Source organism: Protomyctophum bolini (genome assembly GCF_963924005.1).
Source record: "Protomyctophum bolini genome assembly, chromosome: 16".
Lineage (NCBI taxonomy): Eukaryota > Metazoa > Chordata > Actinopteri > Myctophiformes > Myctophidae > Protomyctophum > Protomyctophum bolini.
In genome coordinates this window covers 16,429,761-16,451,177 of record NC_137877.1, presented here as the reverse complement: position 1 = coordinate 16,451,177, position 21,417 = coordinate 16,429,761, and the positions used below count along the sequence as shown (strand labels likewise).

Genomic DNA, 21,417 nt, shown 5'->3' with positions numbered 1-21,417 from the left:
CCATGGGAGAGTCTTAACCAAGTGACACATACGCCCCTTTTCCACCAAAATAACTTTGGTTTTACAACTGGATTCTTGGAACTTTGTTACATGCTTTCATGGAACCGACCATTTTTTGGTTCCAGTTCCGAACCAACTTTTAGCGTTGGTTCACTCTGAACTGGATTAGGTGGGAAAAACAATAACTGAACCGGTTCAACCCAGGTGGATAAGGGGCCTATAGCTCACCAAGAGTCAACATCGTAGAAGTTCTTGACCATTTATTGCACTCCTGATTATTCTATGACAGTGACTAGGTCACAGAACCCATTTAATACCATTAATTGTGTAAAATCCTCTGTGATCACAAATGGAACCAGGTTTAGTATGGTTCCATTTGTACAGTCTCTGAGATAATACTGACCCATAAGGATCCATTTGGACCCCTGGTCATCCCCAGAGATGTTGAGAACCAATGCGCTATGGTCGACTATGCCAGGGAGATTAAAATTCGGATTGATCTCTGAGAAAAGAGTGGTGATGTTGATGATACTAATTATGGCATTGATGATTTTATTGACAATGATGTTGTGATAACCCAATGGCCAATCAGTGGGCATCCATCTTGTCTCGCAGCATGCCTATTAGGCATTTAAGAGAGTGACTAAGCTTTGCAAGTGATTTAAGTGACTGTACTGCAGTGGCATGTGTTATGAAGTACTGCTTCTGGCATTTTATATGAAGTACATTTTCTGTTAGCGACACTACTTTCTTATATGATTCATGCATTTGCTTTCTTACATAGGAAAACAATGATGTTCTTGCATGTTTAGCATGCAACGCACACTGCACTTGGCGTGCCACCTCTATGAAGATGTTAAGCTACGTTAACGGTCCCTATCTGCATGTTCCAACATACCACCTACAGAGTTCTCAGCCTTTGGCCAACAAAGAAATCTTTTGTTTGCAGCATTATGTAAATGGATTCATATAGGCCTAGGTCTACTGGGAGTGCAATGGCATTTGTACTATGTAGGGACAAACTATACATTTCCTGGTGACATTTAAACTTGAAAGTATTTTCAGTATTCAGCTACTTTTGGCCACTTTGATCCACAATTGAGAACACTATGGAACTACTATGTTTTGCAGGGATCATATAATTGTCCATCCATTAAATCCTCTCTCGGGTCAGAAACAATAAATATAGGTCAATGACGTGAGTCTAACCTGTTTATGCATGCATGAGCTGAGCATTGAAATGTTAAACTAATCGGCTCATACAAAGTGGGCAAAGAATTTCTCTGTACAGTTCCAGAATGTCTGACTTCTGCTGCAATGTGCTTTGAAGTTGTTTCCTGACAAAAGTTCCACGTAAAAGAAATGCCTACAAGCTATGGGTTATAACTTTGACTGTCACTCACAAGGTTGTTATTTCATTCATTAGACTAAAAGATAGCTGGGCAAAAGTTAATCAAACTTATCTATTTAATTGATTATACAAATCATCCTACTATAAATGTGCCACGTCTCTGTCTGTGTGCGTGTGTGTACGGTTGTAATGCACGTAACTCGAGAACCGTTTGCCCCACCGACTTCAAATTCGAACTTCCAAACCACCACAGGGAGTGCAGTGCCCCCCATGGCAACCCCACACCTGACAATTGATTACTTAACCAGGCAAACCAGGCATACTTAATGAACTGGTGGGCTTGTCCACATAAAAGCATGATTTTAACAAATACTGTACACTTTTTGGAAAAAGTTCTTCCCCCTTATATTGTAATAGTACCTGATGATCATGTTTTAGGGTGGAAAAAAATGGTGGCACTCCTTCTATTATTTAAATGATATCCAATCATGCAGGGTCATATCGACCGATACCGATTTTGATACCGATATATTATCATATTTATATTGTACTCATTGCTGATTTTTTCTTTTTTTAAAACAACTGACGCTCTTAAAGAAACGGAAACGGGCAGACTGGCTGCTCTGCGAGTACAAAGCCATTCACCGTCACAATATTATTGTGCCATCAATATCGGTGAAAATTATCGTGATTTACTTTGAGATCGGTTCGATACCGATATGGCATTCTTATGGCCGATATGGCAGATTTCGATACGCCTATACCGATTACATTGTGCATCTCTAATATTGATATTTATTTTGCATTCGCTAACTTCATTGCACTATATACTTAATTATGCACCCTACTTTCTTCCTGGGTGTAATTCCCCCCCAAAAACAGATTATATTGCAGTGCACCACTGTTGGCATTATCCATAACACGGAGAGCATACAGCAGCAATTCTCTGTTGATACACCTCCACGCATTAGTCATTTCACCGGGAATGTCTTCCGACTGCAGCGCTGATGAGGCGCAACGATGATGGATATGGAGATCTGTCCGTTAGCTCTCATTTCACTAGATGGAAATGGATAGGTTCAGGGAGCCAGCAAGGAATATTTTGCCGGTGTCGGAAGGAAACCTTGTATGTAAAAAAAAAAAAGAAAGAACCTGTGTTCCAATGGTTCTAATGTAGAACTATAATTTAGTCACAAGCTCTTGTTAATACTTTTCATTGGTCAAATTATTTATACAAACCCACAAACAGACTTTCATTTTTTGCCTTGTACCACAGAATGTGATGATTTGATTGGCTGAGCACGGAATGTGATGATGTATGATGATAAGAGCGCCCCTCACTTCACACAAGTGTGACGTTTATTGATCTACGAGTTCAGCATTGCGATGTGCTGCGTTGTTAGCTTGTAGATCGCCTATTTTTGCTACTTTTGTACGTCACTGTCTCTTATACGAAAAGATTGAAACCCCTTTTGCTGTACTGTACCTGTACTGTAGTGTACATTGACAATAAATTGAATCTCAACCTCTCAATACGACAAAGTAGGAATATGGAGACTGGAGATACAAGGTTTCTGCCCAACAGCAATGGTTTGTTGTAAGGGTTTATCTATGGAGTTACCTCTTCTGCAGAGAGAATGGAATTGTTGATAACAGTATAAAGCATAGAGGCTACTGTAGCTCTAACAAGCTGCAACAGGGCAGACCTGCTAGTATATGGAAAGAGATCTCAGATCTGTTCAGTGAAACCACAAGGCAGAGTCTGTTGTTTGTTTGCATAATAACGCAGATGTGTTTTACACCATTATGTACAAGGGAAATACCATCACCATTTAATGCAGAGAAGGAATAGTTTTTTAAGTCAAAACAGTGAATTGAGATTTCTTCTGGGAGTGGTTAGTGAGCATTTTCTGAATATCGTGCATATTTTATGAATTAATCCATTAAATATCTCCACATGATTTCTTATGAAAACATGATTATTTGTGTTATCAGCCGCCATATGACAGAAACTCCCTAATCTCCCAAAGGCCATTATACTGGAATACAACACAAACACGTACTGTAGTTATGTTGTTGACAGATTCTGTCTGCAGCTGGTCCACTGTTATACGGAGCAAGAACAAAAAGCATTTGTATTATATTGAGACATGTCTGTGATTTTTCTGTGATGGGGACACTGTGTGGTGAACGGATGGGGAAATACAACCAGGACTGACTGTTCACCAGCTTTGTTGGAGCTATAGCCAATAATCCTCTGTGAAAAATCCATTGAGTCATACTCACACTACCATGAAATAAATCTTATGTTATAAAAGCAGAGAATAAAATTATCAAAGTCCACAGAGCCATTTCCATCTGTAAGGCTGTAAGCTGACTCCTGTACTTTTGACGAGACTATTGGAGCCCCAAATTTTCATTTTTGAGGATGGATTTAGTCTCTAGACATAAAAAAGTATTGATCTTATATGTGGATAGGCATCTCAGTTTTATTCTCACATTCATGATTTATGCTTGCCACCTGCTGCTGTATAAAGTCAACCCAGCTTCATCATCATATCTTTGACATTTCTTACTTTTTCTTACTTTAGCATGAAATTTTAATTTTCAAACTTTAAACAAGCTTTTGGTAAGTAAAATTATTTTCCACACTTTTGAATGTTTGACAGCATAGATGTTTGACAGCCTCTCAAGGAGAACTGTGGGGGCAGAATCTTATTTGCTCAACTCAGCACAGAGAACTTGGTGGCGAGTTTATTTTTCCATCTTGATTTTTCCATCATCTTAAATTAAACTGACAGATATGCCATGTCCAAAGGATTTCAACCTGTACTACAAGTACTTTCAACTACACTGATTCTAAAAAAATCACACCCGTGTGAACTGAGCGGTGCGGGCTGCGCAACAACACCAGCTAACCTTCCTTGACCTCACTGAATGCATATAGGACCTCAAAGGAAACGGGACTTTTTTGTTTTTTGCAAGGACTTTTTTGTTTATATATCCTTTTAGACCAAGTGTATGACTGCACTGTTCTGTAGGTCGGTAGGTACGCTATAGCTTTGTTGCAGGCTCTGTCCAGTATCCACAACTCATTAATGTGTCCTCATGTTGTTGCCTTGGGCAGTGGTTCTAAAACATTTTCATGTTGTCAGCTGCAGGGACCCCCAAAATTGATATAGGACCTGCAGTATTAGGCCACAGATCCCCATTTGAAAAGATGTTGTCAGAATTCTACAACTGTCTATTGTATCTCATTGGACTAACTTCAAACCGCTACCGTGAAATAGTGAAATTGAAACGTCCGGGGACCCCAGGGGACCCCGGACTCCACTTTGACAATCAGTGTCCTTGTGTCATAATATGACACAAGGACACAAGTGGTTATATTATAACCACTTTCCATTGGAGAAATGAAAAATGATCCCCCAAAGCAAAGGTACGAAAATACAGACGCTTTTGTATTCAAAGCATGCAAGTCAAGTGGAAATGATAAATGGAACGGCATTAGCCCATTTTCTACCAAGTCCAAGATTTACAAAAAGGAAGAAAGAAAACCGAAAGAAAGACACCTGCTTTCCCCTCACTCAGTGTGGCACAGAACTGCACAATTCTGATTCTGGTCAGACGTGGTATCGAAATTAATTTAATAAAATAGTTTTTAAGGGCATCTATTAACTTCTGATTAACTCCTCTAGCAGATGTCGCTTGTTGACAAGATTTAACGCGATGCACGCTGTGAGCTTGTAAATCTGATTTCGTCGACCAACTATGACTAAAAATGTTCGTCAACTACCTTTTTTCAATGACGAAAACTGAATGGAAACTATATGAAAATTAAGCTATGATGACTAAAAGGAAATATATTGACAAATTCATCAACAAATAGACTAAAATGTTAGGAAGGGACTAGTGGACAAGCGATCCAGTATAAGTAAAAGACAAGTCATTTTACACTTGGTTGCATGCTGAAAATAGCAGATCTACAAGTGTAAAATCAGTCATTACGATGGCATCAAAACCCACCAAATTACATTTTTGTTGACTCTACAATGTAGGCCTATAGAGTATATAGTATACATTACATAATACATTTAGTCGGAAAAATATCTAATGATCTTTGGCTGTCTAAAACTAAACTAAGCTAAAACATTTCAGATGACTAAAATGTGAATTGGAATTGTATTCAAAAGACTGACCTGTGTTCAGGAGTTGTCCGAGGCTCGAGAGAGCAGGTACAATCTCAGGGGATTCTGCATATTCAGGGGGACTAAGGCAAGAACCAACAAAAAGGCCAGATGTATAAGCATAAGAGGTGTGAAACTATGGAACGGCTTAGCCTTAGACAATGAATTGAAAAAGTGCGGCTCAATTAATACATTTAAAATAATGTATAAATCTAAAATTATAGATAAGTATAGAACATTATAAACCTAGTATTTTTACTAATCATATATCTAAATCGTATTAGTATGACAAAGTAATATAATAACTATATAATAATCATAACATTCTTCTCATGTGCGACTCTGGATTCTGTGTGATCAAATCTGTCTTCTCCTGTGTATCTTTCTGTTTTACTTTTCCTTGTGTTTTCTTTTGTGTTGGTTTTTTGTTTTGTTTTGTTTTTCATGTTTTAGTTTTTTTGTTTTCTCTCTCTTCTATTTTTTTAGGCACACTAAGCCATTGGCTTCAGCCTAAACCCTTTTGGTCTCAAAAAGATAATAATAATAATAATACATGTAATGTAATGTCTTTGCTTTTTGACCAAAATATAACTGAACTGAACTGAACTGAACTAAAATTAAAAATCGAAATGTGCTGTCAAAATCAACACTGATCTGCACATGGTCTGCGAGCGCCACCGTCGCATGGTGACACGATGACGTCACCAAACGCACCCAGCCAGCCGCTGGCCCGCTGTAGTGAGATGAGAGCACAGAGAGGTGGATGTTGGATCCTTGTGGTGGTGGAGCGCCGCTTCGTTCTTTCTTATAACGGGACACTTTTTGGGGCTTTTATCTCGGCTTCACGGTGAGTAGGACAAGTGGTCTATTTTCTGTGTTTGTTTAGGCGTGCAGGGAAATGCTTTTCCAAGTGTTGCTTTGGAGTTGCAAGGTTGACTGTTGTTGAGAGCCTCTCTTTTGTTGGGGGACATTCTTTTGTTTATTGCTCCCCTCGCATACTTTCGCCTCGTCGGCTATATTATGTTGTCCCGGGCGGCGACAAAGTCGCAGTTAACGTGATTGTTGTAGCATGTTTGCTGACTGTAATGGTATGCTTTAAGTATCGGCTATTTAATGCTTTTAGGCTACATTAGGCTATTGTTCAGTTTGCAGGAAACTTTTTGTTGTGCAATTGTTTCCACTTTCCAGCCGTGCAAGGTGGAATTTGAAGTGAAGCTGGGTCGGGAGGGACTGTTGTTCAGAAAAGGCTATTCCAGTTTGGTCCACTTGTCTGCTTTCTGTAGGATGAATGTGTTCCCCTTTTATTTAGTCAATAGTGTCTTTGCGTTTAACTGATATTGTAGCCTATTCTTTCTAGTAGTTTCTACGTTAGTAGGGCGGGCAGCTAAAACTGCAGGCTATACAATTTTCCACTTATTATCCTAATATATTTGTGCTTAAGTTGTGCCCCCGGCTATCACATCCAATAAATAAGGGTATCTTGAAGCAACGGCATGCACACTTGACGTGTGTATTTGCTTTTTATTTCAAGACTGTTTTTGGACCGTGTGTGTGTGTGTGTGTGTGTGCGCGCGTGCGTGTGTTGAATTGAAAATTGTGTGTATTTATATTAAGACACGGGGGGGTGGGGGGGCTGCGGTGTCGCTTTTGATCGCTGCACAGTGCACAAACTGAGTAAGAGAGGATAATTTCAGTGAGTGACACCCAGCCAGCCATGGGGACAACATGAACTGAGTGATGCCAACAGATTATGGCTTGGCTGTCAAAATGAAGAGAGTTAGAGAGAGCTCGGTCTCGCTGTTTATTTAACTCTGATACTGAAGGTTAATGGAACCAAATGGACCGATAAGCTATAGTGCATGATGCACACATTTTACTGTGTGCCTATAAGGACATGCTGGGGCCAAAGAAGGACACTCTTGCCGTGCATTTTTCTCTTGTCAGATACAGTATTCTGCCACACTATTCTATCTCTTTCTTTACACCAGTACTAGGCCTATATGTGACCCAATTACTTTGAAATTTCACAATGGCTTCACATTCAGTGAGAAGCATGTGTCCATTTCTTGAGTGACGCAGACCCGGTGTGTGTTGGGCTTTAGGAATCCTGTCAGCATTTTAGCAGGTCTACTTCTCGTTTCTCATTTAGGACTTCTCTCTTCTCTTTACTCTTTTTTTCTTCTTGCTTTTTTGGGATAAGTCATCATTTAACCCGAATTGTGAAACAGGTCTCGAGAATCATTGAGATCAGCAGTTTATTCATTCATTTTATTCATTGAACACAGGCTATTATGCAAAAAAACCATGACGCGTCTTCATAGTTTGATGAACATCACTCATTCTGAATTATGCAAAAGCTTTGAACACCATTAGCCTAGATTTTCAGCCACTTGGCCACAGTAATTGAATAGCTTGGCCAAGAGGCTGTGCTTTGTGGCGCTTGCTGCCTACAAGCTTAGTGTAGATGAATATCCAAACACTTTTTTCACCCCTTTTTTGGAAATCAATGCAAGTTAGCCTTGCGGTTCCTGCATAATTTCCTGCAATTTGCCAGTTTGTGAGGTGAATAATGCAGCAGAGGTGTTCGAGGATATTTGGAGAAAATTAGATACCTACAAAAAAACAAGACGGGGTCTAATAACGGTGTGGCTTTTCAGACATAATGTTGATGTCATTAGATTGACACCGTCACATTGCTGTGTGACATCATTTTGACTTCCAAATATGGAGTTATTTGCCCTTCCATTGACTACGAATAGCAATTCAAGAATTCCGTTCCTCAGGGTACTAGCAGTGGGCACAATAGCCTAAGGCACTGATCTCGCTTTGCAAGATTAGCCACGGACGGACACAGACGTACGAAACGTAGACAAAGATCTTCTACAAACTCTTCTATTTTGGCTCAGCCCCTAGGTGTCACACATTGTATATATACACTGGTGACATGTAACAACATGTCACCAGTGTATTGCACTCTGCCTTTCTGTTCTGTGGTCACAGTGGATCCCCATTTTTATAACTCACAGCAATCCTTTGTGTGGATGTAGTGATCGAGATTTGTTGCAGTGAACAACAACCCTCTGTTGATCTTTTGAAGTGTTTCATGGTGGTACATCACAAACAGATTGAACAGTTGAAATTAACCTGTTGTCCGAAAAAGAAAGTTGTTGTGGCACATATTAGACCCATTATTAAACCAGTTATTCGCTTAATACAATTCGATTTGCTTAATCTTCTCTTGATCAGTGAATCACTTCACCCCTATTCTTGATGAATTACTTTGTTATGCTGCTGAGAGCTAAATACACTGATAACATCACTAGTGGATTTGCTGTGCAATGTGGACCAGGATAGGCTGTGTACAGCCAGTGATGTTATTCACTTTAAATATCTGTTTGACATTGAGGTTAACTTAATCCCCAATCCACTCCATCGTACTATGGTGGCACTCTCCAAAAATACTAAAATAGTGATCTAAACAACTCAACGTCGATGCAACATGTGTTGTAAGCTTGTAGGTCGGCTGTTTTATTACTGCATAATTCATCCATAATAAGGTGTTCTGATTTTCAGACAGACTTCTTATTAACTGGAGAGTTTACTGTTTTCACTCCAGATTCTGTCAGTATTATATATATTATATTACCGCTCAGTGAAATATATATTCAAACTATAAAAGTGCACTCATATCATGAGAGTGCAGCTCTCAAGCAATCTGGGTTGCCTACCCAGGGTTGTCAGTTGTGGGGTGCGCCTGACAGGACGCAAGGAACCTGCGGGGGGGAATAGTTTGTATGACAATTTTGACAAATGTTGCAACTTTTCACGTCTGTCCCAGCCATGCACTTTAGATGCCCCTTGAAGGTGATTTACAGGCAACATGGGAACTGCCAAAATACTGTTTGACGGTCATTGTCACAGACTTTTGTACCTAATCTGGTGGCAGGGGGAAAGTTCTTGAAACAGTGGCATTTGTAGCGTTTGTGGAACCTTCAACCCCCTATCGGTGGAAGTAAATTACTTTCAATGTCGGGTTCAAAATTGGAGCAGACTGTTCATATTTTGGCCATATTTCTTTTTAAATAAAAAAATAAAATAACGGGCCAATCATAGCCTCTGTCTCTACAGGACGGAAGGAACGACAGCAGTTAAAACATAATCTCCACCTCCTGTCCCTTTTGGCCTATCAGCCGAGATAACATTATAGATAAATTGATTGTGGGTTTATTGGTCGGAGGTCCCTTTCATATGACTGGCGTCATGTTACACCGACTAACAATAGCACAAACAAAACATTATCTGACTGTCTTGAGTGCCGTGCCATCGACATTGTGTGTCCACGCCAGTGGTTCCCAAACTTTGTCATGTCAAGGACCCCCAAATTGACACTAATTAGCCCATGGACCCCCATTTGAAAAGATATTCCAGGGACCTGGGACCCCCATAAGACAAGACTTTTACGGCTCTGGCCCATAAGGGCCCATTTTGGTTACAAACTATCATTTAGCTGGGGACCCAATGGAACTCCCTCAAGGACCCCTGGGGGTCCCCACACCCCACTTTGGGAACCACTGGTCTATGCCACTCACTACCTAGGGCTCAGACACCTCAACGGATGTGTCATCTGTCTGCACATCAGGATCCTCACATGGTGACTGATAGCATCATCACTCAGGGACCATGCAGCCTGTATCTCATTGCCATCGGGAAAAAAAGTTCTGTTTTGTCTGTACCACATAGAGCAGTGACTTTTCCCGGGATCCAAACAAGTGAAAATAGCAGATCTAATTTTTCACTAGTTCAACTCGAACAGGTGATCATGAGGACATAACAAATGTCTCACATTTAACCTGACGATTGTGGGCATGTCATCTATCTTTCAAAAATGTTCAGTAAAAAAATAAATATATATATATATATATATATATATATATATATATATACCGGTGTGTGTATATATATATATATATATATATATATATATGAGTTAATTACTCATACCATCCCATGTACCATGCCAAAATCAAATTCTAATGACACATATCGATGATGCTGCCATAGTAGAGGTGATTGATGCTTTTTGTCTTGCTTGGCTGGGGCTTTGACTCTCATGAAATGTCAAAGCTCTAGCGTGAATGAACGAATCCTCTCGGCACTTATTAACTGTCTAAATTAATCATAGGCTCCCTCAAATGAGACTGCTGTAGGCCGTTTCTGTGATCATCTCATTCCTGCCTGTGCTCCATCCATGCACGTCTATCTTCATCCTCTCTCTCCTCTTTGTCTGGTGAAGACGAGTGGTATTTTTAGGGGGAATAAATGTTATTCTCCAATGCTGATGGAGCTCTAGATGTTAGAGTTCAAAAGCTATCTTTGAATTCAGTGCTTTGATGTCTCAATCGAAAATGCCACTTGTGCCACACTCCTGAATAGGTTATTTTAATATGCCCTTGTTGCTAGGCCAACAGAGATAGCATACAGCACAAAATCAATACCACGTAATTTCCTCCAGGTCTGTTTCGATAAATTATAGGACATTATGCTTATGGAGACGAATACCCAAAGGCAAGTTTGATGTTGAGGGCCTGCAGCCTCTCGTCTCAGTAAAACAATACTAACTAACTAATTGAAGAAAGAAAGAAAGGTGATTTTTGAATTTTTTTGAAGGTTAATATTTAGTAATGAATCAAAACGAATCACACAAATATGTATGTATAACACTGATCGAGAGTAGATTCAAGTAGTCCATTTGGTCGAGAGAGAGAGAGAGAGAAGAGCGAGGTAGGTGTGTAATATGAGCATCTACTAAATGCCTTGTGTGTGTGTGTGTGTGTGTGTGTGTGTGTGTGTGTGTGTGTGTGTGTGTTTTAGTGGTCCAGAGTAGACTCCAGAGCTCAGGAAAAGTTAAGAACAACTGAACCATCACGGTGCTGTGGGTCACAACCATGTATCCATTATTAAGAGCAATACCATGCTTAATAAATAATGTACTCATTATAAAAACCAAAGACATGGCACTACCAGGGGCTGGGTCGTGGTCGTGGACTGTGTCCTCCGGTGTGTTCTGCTGGTCCTGGGCGCTTACAGATGTTGGACCTGCTCCCTTAAAATGCTAAAGGAGTCGAGGGTAAATAAATCTGCCAGCTGAATGGGAACAAAATGAGGCGTTAGTCCTAATGAAAACTTTCATTATGATAAATGGTCCATCTTATTGGCCTGCCTTCTTAGATGCCACATTACAGACCAGATTGGAAAAGGCTTTTCTGTTAAATGCTTCCCCTGACTTGTACCTTTAGCGACGCATGATTTAGTATGGCCTGTTACTGTGGGAAAGTTTGGACATTTGGGAATTACTTCCCGTCCCCCCATTACATTCACAAAGGTGGTATAAATCACTGGTTCCAAAAGTGGGGAACAGGGACCCCCAGGGGTCATTGAGAGAGTTCCAGGGGTCCCCAGCTAAATTATAGTTGGAACCAGTGTTGTTTTTGGCAGCAAATTTCTATTTTAGTTTAGTCATAGTCTTTGGACTGAAACTTAATTTAGTTTTAGTCACATTTTAGTCACCTGGAATGTCTTAGTGTTAGTCTAGTTTTCGACTAAAATGTATTTTGGCGGGTCTTGATGCCGTCGTAATGAGTGTTTTTACACTTGCTGAAAACATTTTAGTCTAATTTTTATTTGTCGATGAAATTGTCAGTATATTTAGTCTTAGTTTTAGTCATTGTAACTTAGTTTTCATTTAGTTTCCATTTGTTTTTGTCAGTGAAAATAGGTAGTCGACGAACATTTTTCGTCTTACTTTTAGTCGACGAAAACAACACTGGTTGGAACCAACCAAATGGACCCTAACAGGTCAATTTGGTTCCATTTGTACACTCTCACAGTGAAATTAACATTGATTTTACAAAATAAATTGGGGGTGCCAGAGATATAAATACCATTAAATTCGGGGTCCGTAGACTAATGGTTGTCAAACTGAGGGTCCTTGAAATTAAACAGGTTGAGAATCACTGCTAGAGCCGTACAAATCTTGTCTTATATGGAGCTCAGCTCCCTGGCATATCTTTTCAAATGGGGGTCCGCGGGCCAATTAGTGCCAATTGGGGGTCCTTGACATGAAAAAGTTTGGTATAAATCAAGTGCACCCCATGTTTCTTGGAAAGTTCTATCCTGTTCTTCATACAGTATGATGATGCTGTGTTCAGGTGCTCACAAATAATCTACCAAAGAAAAAAAAAGAAAGAAGCTTCATGCTTTGACCTGACGTTTCCAGACCTTTCAGTAATGGCTAAGCCGGTAATTGTTTGACATTTGACATTTGTAAGATATTTTGGATAAGTTCCCCACTTAGAATGGGTGGGCAGTATGCCATCTCTTTGGCATTTCGTTTTCAAAGGAAGTGGTGACCTCAGGAGCCACAACACAGAAGAAGTGTGTGTGTGTGTGTGTGTGTGTGTGTGTGTGTGTGTGTGTGTGTGTGTGTGTGTGTGATTATTAGCAATACATGTAATTCATGCTGTTGGCCTCAAGTTGCAGTGGATATTTACAACGTTTCAGTCCATTGACTGTGCAACACTGGTGTTGGCTGCTGGTCATGCTGCTAATGTTGTTCTAATGTACAGTACCATGTGCTATTTTCTGTCTTTGATAGGAACTACTGACTCGTCTGGAACTTTCATTGCCATTTCACTTACCTTATAATTTACATGATAGGTTATTATGATACATTTTTATCCTGTGACCATTTAAAACATGCCATGTTAATTACTCTCGGCTAAATGTAAATGCATCTTGAAATGAGAGCACGACATCTACTAACCTTTGTCTAAGGCTGCAACTATTGATCTTCTTCTTGCCCATTTTTTTAATTGACGTAATACAATTCCGATTATTTATTTTACAATAGACTAGATTGATTATTATTATTACCATTATTATTATTATTACCCTTATTATTCCATTTAAATTAATTATTTTGTTTATAATTTAAATAGATAGGACTTGCACTCCTACTTTTGTCCCAACAGTTTAGCTTTAGCCAACCTCCATGATCAATTAACATAGTCCATTAGAAGTTAGAACTTAGAAGCAAAAACAATGCTGAATTTGTTACCAGCTGTTGTTCATCTATAGAGGGAATGCTCGTGACATCATCGTACCTGGAAGTGGCAAAAACTATGTTAAACTCACCAACATTGCAGCTGCATACGAAAAGCTTGAATTATCCTCTTTCTATCTGCAAAGTTTTTGTTTCATGAAAATCCACCATAGAAAGTGTCAGAGTTTGGAAGTGCTTGTTTTCAATAACGCAACATTTTGCTGCCTCCTGCATTATGTGACATTTAGAAACCGGTGGTACGCAGGCAGGTTGAGTGATTTCCAACGAGCGCTTCCAACACTCCATGCTGCTCAATGTTTTGCCACTCAGTCTAGATGAGGGGGGCGTGTCCTGATGGGAAAATCATGCCTGTGCATACTCTCTATTGATATTTTGCAGGAAGCTAGGCATCTCTGTGTCTTCAGATTGATCTCCTAAAGTAAATCACAGCTAAGACGAGGGAAGGGCAATGAATGTCTTATGAGAACAGCCCATCTGCCTCTTGTTCAGTGTTGCCATGTACACTTATTATAAGAGGCTTTGGGCATGTTTTTTTGTAAATATATTCTTTTAAATATTGGTAGTTGTGGAGTTGCCATTTTTTAGGCTTGTCTATGCTTATTTGGGATTCCTTCACAATGTAAGTTTAAACCAAATCCTTTCAAGGACCGATGTGTATTTGTCTGTGACACCCATGTTTGTTTAAAAAACATTGCACATTTTTTATATTATTTTCAAGATTTCTATGTGGTGAGCTTGTAGATGCTATTTTCAAATATCCACTGTACTGTACTGTACTGTACTGTACGTAATATCTTAACACAAAACAAGCCCAAAAGAAGCGACTAGACCGACAGACAAAATTAGTTAATATAGCAAAATTAGTTAATATGGCATCAACATCAGTTGAACCAGTAAACCACCAAGTTGATGCACAGAGTAGACTACTAAAATGGTGACTGGCGTTATTTGAAAAGCTTAATACACACATGGACACGGTAATCTACACCAGTACTTGAGTCAAACTATGCTTTAGATAGATACTGATACCAGATACTAGAACCACCTGGTCAAATATTACTTAGCTAAAAGTGAAAGTCAGCACTCAGGGGGTGCAGTGGAAAAATGTCCTGCCCGGCCACCACCACGGAGGTTGTGGGTTCAAATCCACCGGCTTTGTCAAGCATCGACAATCTACATGAACACAATTGTGTTTTTCAATGGAGGGAAGCCGTCCAGGGAGGGTGATAATTGTCACTTCAGACAGGTACACCTACAGGCTGGGGCAGCATCTGTTAGCAACCTTGGGGTCTTAGGCGGGAGGAGTAGGGCGAAGGCTCTACGTCCTCCCGGTCGGGGCTCCTCACTGGTAGTGACCTGGGAACGATTCTATAAATGTCTTCTAAATCCTGACAGTTTTCTGAAAAAGCTAGGTTTCTATGTCAGTCGTTCTTCGATTTTTCAAAAATAGCAGAACAAGCTTGTAGCGCGCCACTCGGTGGAACCAGTGAGTGTAAGTACATACTTTTGAAAATACGTATTGAAAAGTACAATTAGCTAAATAAACACATACGTCTATTACTCAAAACAAAAATACATTGCATGGATGCACCTGGGACGTATCCTCAGTGATGTATCCCAAGGTCATCAGGGTTTCGGGTCTTCCAACATCATACCCCTCACTCAGGTGACCCAGCCGGGGTGATCAAGTCCCGACTTATGTCCCAGTAGCTACCCTCCAATCTGGCGCGTGGAAGGACTAGGCTCTGTGTGTTGACTCCTGTCCGGGCCCCTCTTACGTCTCACCAGGTCCACTCCTGCTCTCACCAGGTCTAGCACCTGTTCGTTGCACCAGACTCCCAGCACCAGGCACTTCATTCAGGAGTGGTGGATTCTCGAGCCACAATGGTTCTGCAGACTCCACCTGGCCCAAGGTGGTGCCGCAGGCTCCGCTTTCGGCTTTTATGGCCCTCCTAAAGGCCTCACCATGTGTTTGTTGGGCCGCGGTACCGCACACAAGTACCGTACACAAAATTATGCATGCCCTTTTTAAGTTTTTTGGCCCAGCTAAAATAATAATTTAAACTTATGTGCAAGTGAATGTAAATGCACTTCACTGTCATCCATTCCATTGCCAATATAACACAGATGGCCAGGGAGCTGTTGGTGTTGGGTCGGTGAGCACTGCAGAGTATGTTGTGTGACTGTGAGTCTATGTACCCATCAGCATGACGGAAATGCTCTGGCCCATTTGCGCTTTGAGGGGTGACAAATGGTGCATTCTTATGTTTGAAAAAGATAAATACAAAATAATTACATGAGTTGCAGTTGTAAATGCAATGGGAAATTTGAATGGGCCATTGACGAGATCTTTGAATGCAGCAGGCCAGAAAAAACTGGGCTTTAATCTTCCACACATCCATGCCAATGACCCCAAAATACCAGAACTGTTATAGTTCTGGTATGTGTATATATATACTATAACAAAATTGCTTAAAAAATAAAATAAAACAAATTTGCAAAGAAAAAGCAATCTACATCATTCCTTTCTTTTCCAGGCTATAGCGGCCAATTAAGGTGGTTGCACACCGGCCGCGTTTTTCGGAAAATCGATGGAGAAACGCAGCAAAAAATCGGTGTGTGGGGACCTTTACAGTATGATCTAGTCATAGCTCACTATGCAATGTCTGTAGGGCATTCATGGTTTCAGATCTGAATCTTGACCTTTTATTGCATGTCTCTACAAAGGTCAGCATGTTCACTGACCCCTCCACCTTCCACTTACTGCACATCACTTCTAGATCTCCTTCCTCTCTCTCTCTCTGTGTATGTGTGTGTGTGTGTATATATATATGTGTATAATTGTATATATATATATATATATATATATATATATATATATGAAATCATCTTGATAAATGTAGCATGTAAATCGTCCCTTCTATTAAGTGTCATATAGTTTTGAGAGGTTTGATCCTGTGAAAATTGACTCATTGTTTCGTTTATTCACTCACTAAATTACTTGACATGACAATGTGACTTTTGGAGGGTGACCTTCTGTTGAATGTAAATTAACGTTACTTGTCTCAGGCCAGGCCGAAAGTATAAATTACATATTGATTTATTAAATTGTCTCTCCGATGTTGTTCCCTGATGAATATGAATCTGCTTTCCTAAGCTATGGACTAATGGGAGAAGAAACATGACATCTCAAAATGAGCTCTCTTGGCTATAAGAATTTGACAGGCTCTGTAAATATTGGCCTAAATGCTAAACCAATTAATCAGTCCGAAAGTTCCTTTACCAGACTCAGGCTTTCATAGAAGTGGGCTACTTATGATGACGGCTTGCTCCCAGACATGTAGTATGAAAGATTATCTTTCATCGATCAAGCTGTAACCATTTTCAGAAAGCATTATACTTCTGTAATAGCGCTGCAAATTGTTTGGTTTTGGCTAAATCCCCTACAAAGTCCACTTAGTTTCATACAACTGTGTTTGATCAAGGGCTCAGCTTGTATACACCACGGATCTAGATTGCACAATACGGCCATCTGTTCAGTCATCAAACGTTCACTTCAACCGTGTTAACTTTACACAAATGCCAAACCAAAATAGCTGTCACTCAAAGTAATGGAAAGCAGCAAACAGGTCCGCTGCTGCTGCAACAAGCAAACAAAACGAGGGAGTTCGCATTTTTTGCAAGGGTTTCTAAAGGACAGTCGACCTCAGGGCTCACCGCCAAGAGCTAAGCAGCAGGGAACAGGAGGGAAGCAGCTAAAAGTTCAAAGTCATGAATTTTGGGCCATTTCTTTTTTTCTTTTTCTCCTTCTACACTTCTATGTAATTTTAACATATACACTATTTATAAGTGTGAATGAGTTGTTTGGAGATCACGCATGCATGTCTGTCTGTGGCAGCTAGGGGCTCCCAGCCGTTTCCATGCCAAGGACTCCCAAATATTGCCTCTGGGAGGCGCACAAGAGACTGCCGTGGCCTGCCTGCATTGGCATTCCGATTTGTCTGAGGTACGATAAAGCCATGACTCCAAAGACATCGCTGGCATACACCTCTCGCTCTTCCAGACTCCCTCAATTAATTCAAGCAGTCTTCCTGCGAATAAAAACAGATCACTTTTTATGGCTCAAAAATCAATCACAATCATTTCAAGGGGCAAGCCCCAGTGCATTGCAGCTAACTTTTTCTGTTATATCCAACATGAACATGTTACTCTCCTAATGCATTTAGGCAATGTGTATTTTATTGGCATTGTTTAGTGGTTTGGAAGGCAAACATCCTGCGTGCGTGCGTGCGTGTGTGGTGTCATACTGCATATCGTCACTGTCGGGGAAACCTTGTCCAAAAATCTCTTATTACTTTTCGTTGTTTTTTTGTTGCAAATGTTAAAGCTCTATATTTCGAAAGTAATCATTTCTATTAGTGTTTGTTCAATAACGGGTCTCCAGCTCAATAAACAGACAAATACGTTCAGGTGTGTACGTTGCCAATTTCAGCCAATCGGGAGAGACTACCCATTTATCCCTAAAGATTAAATATGAAGATACAAGGTTTCTGCTCAACAGTGACAATATCTCATCATACCAGACCACAATTTTCTATGTTTATGTTTTGTGCATTGTTTTAGTTTTTGCCAAGGTCCACTCTGGGACATTATACTATCAGCACTCTACACTATCAGCTTGGAAGCTTCTTCCATAAAGGTCATTCACATTAAAACTAATTAGATTTATTCAGGCCCATTACAGTGATGCATCCTGGTGCCAAGATGGTCAGAGTTTCATGTTCTTGTTATTAGTGTTCTAAGATGACTCCAATATAGTCCAGCTCCCCATCTTTGACATCCACATTAGTGTCCAATTAATCAGCCCTTTTCTGCACCTGATATTGATATTTGCTCAGAAGATTTATTTTGGTTGAGTGGACTCTAATAATTATGTTAATCTTTTATTGGCGTTATGGATATTGTAACAGTATATTCCACATAACAGAAGGCCAATGCTAACATACTGGTGCAAAGTAGCAAAAATACTGCAAGTCTTAAGCCGCCTAGAAGAGGGTCTGTATTCCTAACCTCCTTTTATCACAGCTACCATCATCCAAACACAATTATTTATATAAAATAAAAGACAAACTACCTAGAACTATTTTAGATAACTTAAACATAGCATAATACAACAGTTACTCATGGTTCCACTCCAATATGAACCAACATACAGTATATCCTTGGCCTACATTCTCTTTCACTTAAGCTTTAATTCTAAAATGGGTTTAATTTTATTGTAGTTCTGACTGTAATACTTTTCTGAAACCAGACTTTGTGACCGTGTCCCCAGAGAATCATTCTCGTCCAGCAAAGTCTGTCTCATTTTCATTCTGAGCGGAGAGATGCTCCACTTGCTTGACTGCAATTAGAATTAGCTAGCGTCGGGGCACTAAGGAGTAAGGATTGCGATGTCTGTCGTCCATCCTTTGGCCACATGTTTGTTCACCACTTTGGCCGTAACCCCTGGTGTCCTTTCTGTAGACATACCATTATAAGCTTATAGGCTATTTGTTTTAATTTGTAAAAACAAATTGTAAAATAAATATTGAATAAATACTGAAAATAGCACATCTACAAGCTTTTATATAATATCTGCCTATTTTCGCTATTTGACGGATAGTAGTTAAACCATTTTATTGAAAACTGCTGACTTGCCAAGGAACTTTCTGTGCACCATTGTGTTTAATGAACAGTGACACCTACTGATTCTGGTGGCCCATAGGCCAAACTTTCCACTTGATTGGTTTATTTGAAAAATGTATTCACAGTATGTAGAATGGGTACATTTCAAAAGAAAGTCAAACGAAAGTCAATACAAAAACTGCTACGAGGATGAAACCAGGAAAAGCACTAAAGTTAAGTTAAATATACAATATAAACCCTCAAACCTCATCGATTCCTGCAGGTATAGTAATTTTTAGTAGTCTTTTTGTCTCTCCGCCGGTAGCTCTGTTGTCAGCTAGAAGTCACTTCCCAGAATTCGGTTCAAAACAGTCTTATGACACAGCGTTAGGGACAGACACTCAAATAAATAGTCTTTAGAAAAGTTGTAAAAAACATATTTATGTGGAATAGTTATTTATAAACAAATGGTGAAAGATTATATGAATTTAAAAAAAAATACCTGTGCGTTCTTTGCACGCCAAAAGAAAGATGCAGGTGCGTAGGAGGAGAGGGCCTAAGGGCAGACAGAATTTTTTTAAAGACACTCCCACACACTGTCGGCTCTTGCACTTAAAACATTCATTAGAGAGAAAGAAGGGTTTGGGTCCTCAGACTTTAATCAAGTAAAACTTGTATCTGGTAAAACATTATAACAAAATGTTGTATACTGTTCTCCACACCCGCATTCAGACACCGACACCTGAGCCAAAAGTACAAAGTACTCATTATGCAGAATGTCCTATTTCAAGTTTTCAAATGTATGGACATCTTTTGAAAATAGCAGATCTACAAGCTCACAATGAATGCGTCACATTGTGAAGCATTGTGAACTTGTAGATCTGCTATTTTCAAATGGTCGATATGTGTATTGGGCTTAATTGGATAATGTATGTTTTTGTAATAACATTCAAAATCTACGTTATTCAAAGCAACTAGTCACTAAAGTTTTCAAATGAATGTGGTGGAGTAGAAGTAAAAGTACAGTACTTGAGTAAATGTACTTTCCACCACTGGTTATTATTTACCTTTCCAACAGTGCTGTCAACTGCCATTGCATCTCTGTATACAGTATATACTGTACAGGTATATTTATAATTTTATTTTGACAGTGTGGGCCCCAAACGCCATAATCCTGTCTAAGCTTGTGAATGGTGTTCTGCATCTTCCGTGTGAAAAATGACCCTGACTGAATTTTTTTGAGATCACAGAAATTCTCTTTTCAGTCTGTATTTACTCTTTTAAAAGCACAGACAAGTATAACCTGAGGTGTCTTTGATTTAGCTTTCCTCTGTTGGTGTTGATTACACGTTTAAGATGCGTTCTGGAACAGTGATTCTACGTGGCACAATTTTATTCATTCAAGAGACAATCATATCATTTTACCAGATGTTATGATGCCAGATGTGCCTACTGCCTAGTCTAGTGCCTTGTAAGTCCATGACAGTGGGGTATCTGTGAGCACATGCCACACTTCAGTCAGTCAATCAATCAGCCAGCAGGGAAATAAGAAACTCAACTGAACTCCAAACTGAAAGAAGATATAATATTGAGAGAATGTGGCCTTCTTCAGTACTTTCAGCCCCCAGAAATGTGAGCAACCATTGAACCATTGACGCTTTGTGATTAGTGAAAGAATTACGAGATATTTGGGGTCTTGGGTTCTTTTACAAAACGGTTTACGACTTTCCACAGGGATAAGGAAACAGCTACTTTGAATCCGCCCCTGCTCTGTTCATTAATGTGGAATCTGAAGCACAAAAGGACGGACCATTAGGGAAAAGGTCTGTGTGTAAAGATGAGTGACACTTTCCTAATTCATAAACACACTCCATGGCCCTTCCTGACATTTGGTTTGGAGGAACGCCATGCAGGCTGTTTTTCATACAGAATGCACACATGAAAAGAAATTCAACTGGCTCATAGAAGAAAAGGGTTTGCTTTGGTCTGTCATTCTGTTGCTAAACCCTTCTCTCAAGGCAGAATCATCACAAATGTGTTGTCTGTCTAGTTCAATGCCATATGCTCCAAGGTCTTCATGGAGACTGACACTC

General features: G+C 39.8%; 1 protein-coding gene across 5 annotated transcripts in view; it reads left to right on the top strand.

The window, feature by feature from the left end:
* The first annotated feature begins 6,283 nt into the window (after positions 1-6,283).
* gulp1a (GULP PTB domain containing engulfment adaptor 1a) overlaps positions 6,284-21,417 on the top strand; it is a 114,761-nt gene continuing 99,627 nt past the window's right edge. For 4 of the 5 annotated variants that reach the window (XM_080785308.1, XM_080785303.1, XM_080785309.1 and 1 more), the window contains exon 1: positions 6,284-6,385. The gene's annotated coding sequence lies outside the window, so the exon portion shown is untranslated. The remainder of the gene's footprint in view (positions 6,386-21,417) is intronic. The other variant, XM_080785307.1, reaches the window with a different exon arrangement.